The sequence below is a fragment of the Chelonoidis abingdonii genome, chromosome 1 (assembly GCF_003597395.2).
Source record: "Chelonoidis abingdonii isolate Lonesome George chromosome 1, CheloAbing_2.0, whole genome shotgun sequence".
In the NCBI taxonomy this organism is placed as follows: domain Eukaryota; kingdom Metazoa; phylum Chordata; order Testudines; family Testudinidae; genus Chelonoidis; species Chelonoidis abingdonii.
Window position 1 is genome coordinate 27,655,374 of NC_133769.1, and position 11,453 is coordinate 27,666,826.

At 42.8% G+C, this 11,453-nt stretch overlaps 1 protein-coding gene and 1 long non-coding RNA gene across 3 annotated transcripts in view; one reads left to right on the forward strand and one right to left on the reverse strand.

The window, feature by feature from the left end:
* Window positions 1–11,453, forward strand: part of LHFPL3 (LHFPL tetraspan subfamily member 3) — a 459,544-nt gene that overhangs the window by 89,171 nt on the left and 358,920 nt on the right. The gene's annotated exons all lie outside the window — the stretch shown is intronic.
* Window positions 2,067–11,453, reverse strand: part of LOC142046706 (uncharacterized) — a 104,773-nt gene continuing 95,386 nt past the window's right edge. Inside the window, exon 3 of the long non-coding RNA XR_012655678.1 lies at window positions 2,067–3,689. This is a non-coding gene — a long non-coding RNA (uncharacterized LOC142046706). The remainder of the gene's footprint in view (window positions 3,690–11,453) is intronic.

Genomic DNA, 11,453 nt, shown 5'->3' on the forward strand with positions numbered 1-11,453 from the left:
TAGTTCAATTAGTGCCAACTTTGGCTTACCCTTTTCTCTGCTGAGTGGTTACCCAGTGGTTAGAGCGCTAGCTGGGGACTTAGGAGACCTGGGTTCAATTCCCTTCTCCATCATAAACTTTCTGTTTGGCCTTGGGCAAGTCACTTACACTCTCTGGGCCCCAGCTCCCCATCTGTACATTTGGGATAACTGCCCTCCCTTGCCTTCCAGGGGTGTTGTGAGGACAAATTCATTAACGAGGGTGAAACAGTCAGATATCCAGGGCTATGTAAGTATCTAAACTAAGCAGTCAGCATAGGGATAGCTGCACCAAGGGCTGACCATTACTTGCTGAATTGAAGCTAAAAGCATGGGCTGCAGCAGCTTGAGCTAGAAAGTCAAGGCTCTCAGCCTGGCGTATAACACACTCACCAGTGGGTTACGCAGCATATTTAGGGACACTGTGAAAGTAATTGTTACCCATCAGACTAATTCTCTGACAATCCAGGAGGTTGTAATTGGGAGCAATGGGATGACCCTGAGCAAAGGAAAACATAGGTTGAATATGAAGATGACCTTCTTGATGGTAAGACCTATTGATCTGTGGAACAGTTTCCCAAAGGAAGGGGTTGGATTCTCCACTTTACATCTGTGAATGCTGGTTGGAATGATGTACAAGTGGGAAGTCAGGAGTCAGTGGGTGCCTGTGATTCTTTTATGGATTAAAGTGCTGCTGTCTGCTACATTTTTTGCATGGAGAATTTGATCAGTCTGGTTTAATTATGCAGAAAATAATCCAAGTAAAATAAATCCATTAGTAAATAGGAAACCAATGTAATGAATAAACTCAGGGGAGGGAACGGGCATCTAAATGTTTATCCAAAGTGGCAGGAACACGTGTAATTTCTTCTTGCAGGAAGTTTGAGTTGAAGGAGGTCTTTTTAATATCAGCTCATTCTGATGGCCATGGAACCTCAATGCTGAATTCCAGACAGTGTGCGGTGGCCCTACAGTGGCCTGTAGCTCTGTTCTATTAAGGCAATCATATTGCTAAGACTTTGTGTTGTTTGCAACAGTGCAACTAATTGGGTGTAGCTACCCTTGTGGCTAACAGCCCCAGTGCAGACAATGCTTAAGGTAGTATGGGTGCATGATGAATATGAATGGAGAAGATGAATCGACCCACATGTCTGAGATGAGTAACCGTGTGCAAATGCAAAGCAGACAAGCTGTTGATAATGTTAGGAGAACTCAACAAAGATGCTGGCCAGAGAACAGAATTCACATATGATTAAGAGATTTGTGGTCTGGGAAGCAGCTGCATTAAATGAAATAGAAGGCTGGAGGCAACAGAGGTGAGAGTTCTTTGAAAGATGTCATGTGTAAGAATGATTTTAAGACAAATGAAGAAGTCAGGATGACAGTAGGATGCGAAATCAGGGTACGGGATTGGCTACAATTGAGAAGATTACAGCATGGGATGCTGTAGAAGGCAAACAGGTGATAGGATGCCAAGAAAATAATGCAGACACGACCAAGGTCAGTCCAATGTAGAAGCCGACCACTGACTGATGGTTGGACATTGTATGGAGGGTATGACCAGGTTGGGCTTAATGGAGGAACAAGTGTGCAACTTATCTCCTTGGCTTACTAGTTCTCCAGTACTGTCTGCTTCCTGTTTTGTCCATCTGCAACACTTGCAGCCTATCTTCCTAACTTCCTCTATGTCTCTCATCCATGCCCTGCCCCTCGGATGTTTTAAGGTTTATATAAGCTATGGCAGCAGGAGTCCGAATCCAAACAGACCTAGTGAGGTTAATGTGACTGGGTCTCCCTTTTGAAAACCTCCCATCTGAGGTTTATTGAATGGTGACTAACGCTCCATAGCAGAGAACCAAGCTTCACTTCTTAGCCAAGTTTATAGGAAAACTTCTTCCTCCAGTGTCCCCTGCTACCATGTTGCAACCCTTAACAATAGTGGGCATGGAAATGGAGGGGAGAGGGAGAGGCTTGCAGGCAAAGTCATTCTGTCCTCCACTTTTTTTAGGTAGAAATAACACACTATACAATTTTACAGTAACTGTAAGAGACCTTCATTTTACTCAGTCTGGCATTACAGCTGTGAGACTGAATGAGTTTTCCAGGAATTGGATGAGTGCATTGTGGGTAGTTGTACATAGAAATGAACAAGAGTTAGTTGTAGAGGTTTGTGGCCTGATTCCTTGCCACCCTGGAAGTCAGAATGGTGGTGTTTGACACCTGCTTGACATAAGTGGAAATAACCACAGAGGAGCAAGACAGTAGGGAACTAGACCTAAGGGAGTAAGTTTGGGTGTTATGTTGTTTGCAGATAGCTGGTAGGCAAGTGACTTGGGGTTGGCGTGGATGCCTTAGCTGGTGATTACTTTTATTTTTGTTGACTGTGTTGAAAGGAATTACACTTGAGCCATCTTGATTTAAATTAATGAAGGACAAAAGTCTGTGAGAGGGAAGTGCTAGCTGTACTACTAACCAAAAACTTCAATTTATAAGGTCCAGGTATAGATACTGCAGTGCTGGAAAACATTGCATTCACAATTAGTATTATTTTTAACCTCTGTTTCACTTCCTCCATCATAGTCCATAAGTCTTGCTGCCAATAGAGCTAACTGAATGGAAATCTGTGTTAGAAATTAAACATTCAAAACACATGCTTGCCACCACAAAATAACCATTATCCTTAATGGGAATTATATGTGCATATTGAGTGAAGAATTCATCCTTTTGCTTTCAATTCCATATCATGTAGAAGTACCAAATCAACTCGTAAGAGTGTGTGTTTTGTTTTCATCATCCTGAAGCAGAAAACAATCAAATCATAATTAAGAAGAAATAATTATCAGTCTATCCTTCTTTCTTTTCTTCTCCTTTTAGTATTCCAGTAAATGGTTATGCACACAGAGTCAAAGAGCCAGAGTCAGTGATAAGCAGTATATTGTGGCCAAACTCCAGTATTTAATCTTGCAGCAGTTCCATCTAGATCTCTGGCAAGCTCACAAAATAGTTGATATGATGACTCTATAATTACCTCATTTTGTAAACATGCACTATTTAGCCGATAGCGCAAAATGCTCCTTCAGAGCTGTTACAGTTCATCAAGTAAATACTTATTTGGGCACATCGTCTGAAAAATGTGTATTATTTACCTAATAGACTGAGATCTCATGTCAATCCTCAGTATGGAGCTAATTCATTGTTATTACGGGGCTAGATTGTGGCTTTAAGCCAATGCCTGAATTGACTGGAGAAATCAGATGCATCATGCCAATGGGACTTTTGAGAAGAGCATATACAATAGCAACATCTGCTATAATCTTTAATAGGGTACAGCATATGGTCTTTACACCAGCCCCATTCCACTTTCTGGTGGAGAGGGCCATGGTTCTACTCATCACTGAAACTGTGGTATTTCTAATGCCACAGTTGGCACTAGAATTCTCCTGGTTCTTGTGTGCAGAGAATCCGGTGGTTCTTCAAGTGCTGTACCTGTGGGTGCTCCACTTCAGGTGTCGGTGCGTCCCTGCACCGCTGATCGGAGAGTTTTGGTAGCAGCACCTGGTCAAGACATGTATGTGCAGTAGCTGCCTTGCAGTACCATTGGTGCTTCATCTAGCGCTCATGCGGCCTGACCCCCTCAGTTCCTTTTCAACTGTCCTCAGCTGCAGACAGCACTCCAACGGCAGTGTCAGAAAATAACATAGATTAGATTTTAAAATAGTTAAGTTTTAGTTCTACTAGTTAGATAGATCATCGCTAGTCTTAAATTTCCATTTAACCAATTAGACTTTCCCTGTTAAAAAAACAAACAAACAAAAAAACACAAAACTCAGAGAATCCCCTCCGTTTCTCTATCTAGTTGTACAAAAGTTGACAATGAAAATGCCAGGCTCGCCTGGATTTAAAAGATATACTTTGTGCAAGGATTCTATGCCTGTCTCTATTGGACACTCGCAGTGCTTCCGTTACTTAGGGGAGGCATACATTCTTCAAAAATGTGCCCATTGCAGCAACCTCAAAACCAAAGCGAGGAGTGATAGGGTTCTCAGACTTAAAATGATCCTTATGGAAAAATCCCTAATGCCACTGTTTGACTCTGGAAAAACCCCAATGAGGGACTTTCTGGGTGCCTCCTCCCTGGACAGAGCAAGTATCCTTTCCTCCAGAAAAATCAAGGAAGAATGAAATATCTCCTGCACATGGGGAACAGATAAAGAGAAAGTGGTCTCTGGCGAGATCACTACTCTTGGTGATGGCCAGCAGGGTGAGCACATTCGATAATCTAGGCACCTCCATCACTGTCCATACTGGGACCGTGGCTGGCAGGGCAAGGAGTTGAGTAGCAGACACAAATCAGCCTTCTCCTCCGTGGCACCGAATACTCCCAGGAAGAACACTGTGCTGACAGCATCACTGAGATGGAGATGCCACCTCCATCGGTGCTGACATATATGGAGTAGTTGCCTGAACAAGCTAAAACAGCAACATCGGCACCGACCAAGGTCACTCACAAAAGAGCGGCACTGACCAGATTGAGCACCAAGGCATCTGCACATAAAAGCATGGCACCGACGTCCGCAGTATTGCGCTCCTTCACTCAACCAGCAGACATGGCAGTATATTCCGCCATAGTCTCCTGTAGTCGGCACTGATGGTTCCCCAGTGCCAACAGCACCGAGACAGCAGGACTCACCATCTGCTCCTCAATTTTTCCCCGATAACGAAGATGACCTGGAGGAGGGAGTCTTCTACTCCAGACACTCATCCCCCTCAGGCACTGAAACACTGATGTCACACACAAATGCCAGGATTTTTCTTCATAGAGACATGCTTCCATGGCTAGCTAACCCATGGATGTGCCTCTGCCATGCCATTCCCGATGCAATGGGAACATTGGGACCCAAAGGTGGCCTACAGATCTCAATTCCAAAGGCCTCACACCCTGCAAAGAAGACAGATATGCTCCCCAAGGAGATGACTACAGAACCCTCAGATACATCTGAGGATACAGCAGAGGAACTGGATGATTCCAATACCCAGGACTTCTCACCAGCCCACAATTCAGTATCTCCAGATGAGGTGGTAATGCCCCCTTCGCCCACCGTCACAGATGATTCAAAACAATTTCAAGACTTATTAAATCATGTGGCACAGAGCCAGAACATCCTTCTTGAAGAGGTGGCAGAAAACCAACACCAGCTCTGGTGGGGGAAAGGGTTCTACTCCCACTACTTCTTGACTCAACCCTCCTCCCAAAAAAATCCCAAAACAAACCAACAACGGAGGATGGAGACTTATTTTAGATCTCAGAAGACTCAACAAATTTGTATGTACCCACAAATTCAGAATGGTCATGCTGATGTCAATAATTCTGGCACTGGAAGAAGGGGACTGGTTTCCAGCCCTTGACCTACAGATGCATTTTCATATCACTATACACCCCAAACATAGCCGATTCCTATGGTTCACAGTAGAGAGAGACCACTTCCAATACAGGGTGTTACCATTAGGATTCTTGACGGCTCCAAGAGTCTTCACCAAAACCCTGGCCATAGTAGCAGCACACCTATGCAGACAGGGAATTATGATATTCCCATACTTGGACAATTGTCTATTGAAGGGTTGCTCTCAAGCAGAAGCAATAAACATCACACAGCAGACTATGACACTTCCATACCCAAGGGTTACAAATAAATGAGAAGAAATCTATTCTAGTTCTGGTTCAACTACTAGAATTCATTGGAGCTTACCTAGACTTGATAGAAGCCAAAGTTTCATTTCCAATGGCCAGATTCTCCACAATGACCACTCTTATATCAGTAGACACAAACAGCCCAATGGTCTCTGCACACACTTGCCTACAACTATTAGGACACATGGTGGCCTCTACCTTTGTGGTCAAACACGTACAACTATACATGCGCAGTCTCCAGGGTTCGCTGAGCACAGTCTACATACCACGCAAGCACAGTTTAAACAGATTCCTGTCACTGCAACCAAAAGTTGTACAATCACTACAATGGTGGATAAGCCCACACAATGTGTGTGAAGGGGTTCCGTTTCACCAAGATCCAGCATTCATCCTGATCACTACAGATGCCTCACTGATCAGATGGGGTGCACATTTGAACCAATGCACAATCCAAGGGAAATGGTCTCCTGCGGAGTCTTTATTACACATCAACGTACTTGAACTACAAGCAGTTCAAAACACGTGCCAACATTTCCTACCGATGATAAGAAACAAATTGGTAAGAATAATGACAGACCATGTAGCCTGTATGTTCTACATAAACAGTCTGGGAGGAGATTGCTATCATTCCCTATGCACAGAAGCCATAAAATTATGGAACTGGTGCATTATCCACAATATTACCATTGTTGTGTCATACCGGGCCAAGAGAACACGATGGCAGACATGTTGAGCAGACAGTTTTCCCAAGAACATAAATGAGAACTGAACAACAACATAGCACAGCTCATATTTTGCATGTGGGGGGTCACCGCACATCGATCTGTTTGCAGCATCACAAAACCACAAATTCCAAGGTTTTGCTCATGAGTAGGACTAGGACCACAATCCTAGGAGATGCCTTTGTCATCCGATGGAACGCGCCCCTCCTGTATGGGTTCCCATCAATACCGTTAATATCCAGAGTGATACACAAGATACAGATTAACAGAGCCAGGATCATACTGATAGCTCCAACATGGTCCAGACAGATGTGGTTTCCATAGCTGAACCACCTGGTACTTTGAACCCCATACACCCTTCCTCTCCATCGGGATTTTCTCACTCAGGACGAGGGTCAAGTTCTTCACCTGAATCTGGGAAAACTCCACCTGAAAGCATGGTTCCTATATGGCTCCATCATGACGAACTAACCTGTTTGGAAGAGATTAAAAAGGTGTTGCTAACCAACAGGAAACTTACCACACGTACCACTGACCTCCATAAGTGGAAGAGGTTCTCCTTGTGGTGTCACAACAGCCACATACCAGCACTTACAGCGCTGATAAATTCTATTTTGGAGTACATATTACACTTGAAACACTTGGGTTTATCTATTAGTTCACTTAGAGTACACCTCACAGCCATAGCTACTTTCTGCCACAAGGTAGATGGTTTTTCAGCCTTCCTGCACCCGATTATGAAATGCTTCCTTGCAGGCATTCAGAACATGTACCCTGAAGTCCACAACCCTATACCAGCACGGGACCTAAACCTAGTCCTCAGAGGCCTTACCAGAGCCCCTTTCGAACACTTGCTACCTGTTCTCTACTACATTTATCAATGAAGGTAGCATTCCTGGTTGCTATCACCTCAGCATGTAGAGTGGTGAAATTGGGGCCCTCATGGCCCATCCTCCGTACATCATATTCTTTAAAGACACAGTGACTATGCGACCACACCCAAAATTCGTACCGAAGGTACTTTCATCATTCCATCTCAATCAACCTATCCTACACAGGAATCTATCCTGCACACTCTAGATGTTAGAAGAGCACCAGCATTCTAACTAGATTGAACAAAACCTTTCCGTAAGTCACCAAGACTCTTCATTTTCACCACTGAACGATCAAAGGGGGGCAGCCATTTTGAAACAAAGACTATTGAAATAGATTTCAAATTGCATCGATTTATGTTACCAACACCAAAATATAGAACCCTCGACAGGGATCAGAACCTATTCAATGAAATCAGTTTCTCCCTCGACTGCATTCTTACATAACGTTCCAATCAGAGAAATATGCTAATCTGCCACTGGCTTCCATTCACATGTTCACAAACCACTATGCAATAAATCAGAGATCAGAGGCTGATATGATACTTGCCCTTATGGTACTAGCTTCAATTGTACAGCCAACTCTGAAACCCACCCTTCCATAATGGGGTACTGCTCTACAATCACCTGAAGTGGAGCACCAACAGGGACAGCGCTCGAAGAAAAAGAAGAGAAGGTTACTCACCTTGTGCAGTAGCTGAAGTTCTTTGAAATGTGTGTCCCTGTGGGTGCTCAACTACCTGTCCTCCTCCCCTCTACTTTGGATTTCGCAGAAAGGACTTTACAATAGAGAAGGAACCGAGAGGGTTGGGACACACGGGCATTAGATGAAGCGCCAGTGGTACCACGAGACAGCTATTGTGCATGTGCGTCCCAACCAGGCACTTCTACCAAAAATCTCCCATCAGTGGCACAGGAATGGACCAATACCTGAAGTGGAGCACTCACAGGGACACACATCTCAAAGAACCTCAGGTACTGCATAAGGTGAGTAACCGTCTCTTCAGGTGTGAAGAGAGGAAGTCTCCTTGGGTGCTTCCTTTCCCTGGCTCTGTGTGACCCACAAGACTAAGCACAGTCTAGCCCATGATGTGTATATTAAACCGTTAGGAAAACCATCCCTGCACCTGATTCTGCCCTTCCTTACACCTGTCCAGCTGCATTGACCTCAGGGGGGGTTGCATGGGTCTCACTGAGGGGTGTCTGTGTGTGAGAGAGAGAGAGACGTGCTTGAAGTAGTGATGATTTACAGCGGCTGTTTTATTTTTCACAGCTCTAAGAGGACTTGTTTTTTATTAGGGATTATAGCACCCTTCAGGATTTCATTTGAGCAAACACTGATTTTGAGTAATAGTGCAAAAAATATCTGAACCTATTAGCTTCTATTGTCTTGCAGTCATAGTACTGAAAAATGTCCAAATTATTTTGAAAACTAGTAGAAAATTAGACTTGCACTGAGAGTGTTGTATGGAAATTTTAAACCTGGACACATTTCTATGATTGAGTTGTAAAGGATTTGAAAGGAGATGTGTATAATAAAAACACTGAAAGGCCTTTAATGCGGCTGTACTAGTTTGGGTGCTATTTAATACAGCAGGGATGCAAGTATGACTCCTTTCCAGTCTGGAATAAAAGTGACTACAGGAGCACAAATAACTGATTTTTTTGGTTTGGTCACCAAAACAAAAAACAAAAAAAACAAAAAATTGTGTTGGGTCAACCAGCAATGACAATTTTGGAATTTTTTTTTCCTTGACAAAATGAACCCACCCTCTCCCCCCCCAAATAATTTTGGATTGAATGAAAAAGATTGTTTGACCTAGGACAAAATGTTTAATTTGGGTATTTTTAATCTTTGTTCTAGTTAAATCTTTGAGTTTCATAACAAAGCATATTTCAAAACAAAAAGTCAAAATACTTCATTTAGAAAATGTTGAACCAAAACATTTTGAATATTTAGGATTCCCCCCTTTTGTTTTTCCAGCCAAAATTATTCACCAATTTCAACCCGAATTCACAGTTTCAGTCGACTCCAAACTGCATTTTTTGGCGCACAAACTATTTGCTAAAGATATTTCACCCAGTTCTAACAGTTCTAAGAGGGGGATTTTTAAATGTTTTTAAAAGAAATGCTTATCTGGAGTTCTATGATCATAGAATCATTGGTCTAGAAGGCACCTTGAGATGTCCTCTAGGTGCCCTGCACTCAAGGCATGACTAAGTATTATCTTGGCCATCCCTGACAGGTGTTTGTCTAAACTGCTCTTAAAAGTCTCCAATGATGGAGATTCCACTACCTCCCATGGCAATTTATTCCAGTGCTTAACCACCCTGACAGGAACTTTTTCCTAATGTCTAATATAAACTGCATTTGCTGCAGTTTAAGCCTATTGCTTCTTGTCCTATCCTCAGAGGTTAAGAAGAACATTTTTTCTTCCTCCTCCTTGGAACAACTTTTTATATACTTGAAAACTATTATCCTGTTCCCCCTCAATCTTCTCTTCTCCAGACTAAACAAACCAATTTTTTAATCTTCCCTTATAGGTCATGTTTTCTTGATCATTTTTGTTTCTCTTCTCTTGACTTTCTCCAGTTTGTCCACATCTTTCCTGAAATGTGGCACCCAGAACTAGACACAATATTCCAGTTGAGGTGTAATCAGTATGGAGTAGGGCGGAAGAATTACTTCATGTGTCTTGCTTAAAACACTTCTGCTAATACATCCCAGAATGTGTTTGCTTTTGACTTATATTTAGCTTGTGATCCATCATGACCCCCAGATCCCTTTCCGCAGAACTCCTTCCTAGGCAGTCATTTCCCATTTTGTATGTGTGAAGCTGATTGTTCCTTCCTAAATGGAGTACTTTGCATTTGTCCTTATTGAATCCCATTCTATTTACTTCAGACCATTTCTTCAGTTTGTCCAGATCATTTTGAATTTTAATCCTATTCTCCAGAGCACTTGCAACCCCTCCCAGCTTGGTATCCTTCACAAACTTTCTAAGGGTACTCTCTATGCTATTATCTAAATAGTAGATGAAGATACTGAACAGAATTGGCCCAGAACTGACCCCTGCAGGACTCCACTTGATATGCCTTGCCAGCTTGAGTCCACTGATAACTACTCTCTGGAATGAAGAATGAATAGCAAGAGGTAGAATTCAGAACATATACAGGAATGTTATCTCAATGAGGCACGGTAACAAATTGTTGTTTTTTTCATGTTGCATCATGTAAAGATATCAAATACACTCAATATACATTGTAAGAGTCCACAGTGACCCTGAGGATGGCTATTCCATGAGAAGTGGAGGGAATAAGGGATTCATATTGCTGCTTAAACGGTTCAGGGTGATGATGCATGAGAGGGAAAAAATCCAGATTAACTTTCAGGTGCCAGTTTGTTTGCCCGGCTGGTTGTCATAAAAAGCTATTTCATTAGTTGGAAAATGAGCATGTTTGATATGGAAATTATTGAATGACAATAAACCTGAAACCCCACAATAGGGAATGTGAAGGGTACTACACAGCAAGACAACTTCTTGCTATAGCATTCCCTGGAAGAGAAAACTCAGCACTATGTTCAAAGATAGAAGCTAGTTTTGGGGCTCCCACTACAGAAAGGATGTGGACAAATTGGAGAGAGTCCAGCAGAGGGCAACAAAAACAATTAGGGGGCTGGAGAACATGACTTATGAGGAGAAGCTGAGAGAACTGGGCTTGTCTAGTCTGCAGAAGAGGAGGCGGGGGATTTGATTAGCAGACTTCAACTACCTGAAGGGGGGTTCCAAAGTGGATGGAGCTCGACTGTTCTCAGTGGTGGCAGATGACAGAACAAGGAGCAATGGTCTCAAGTTGCGGTGGGGGAGGTCTAGGTTGGCTATTAGGAAAAACTATTTCACTAGGAGGGTGGTGAAGCACTGGAATGGGTTATCTGCGGGGGTGGTGAAATCTCCATCCTTAGAGGTTTTTAAGGCCCAGCTTGACAAAGCCCTGGCTGGGGTGATTTGTTATACCAATAAAAACTAGCAGAATCTTATTAAAGGGGACAAGACATTTGTCACATTTATTGTAAATACCATAATAAAATAAAAGATAACAGCAAACAATGTTGTTTGGCTACTTATTCCTATGATTACTTATATATATATA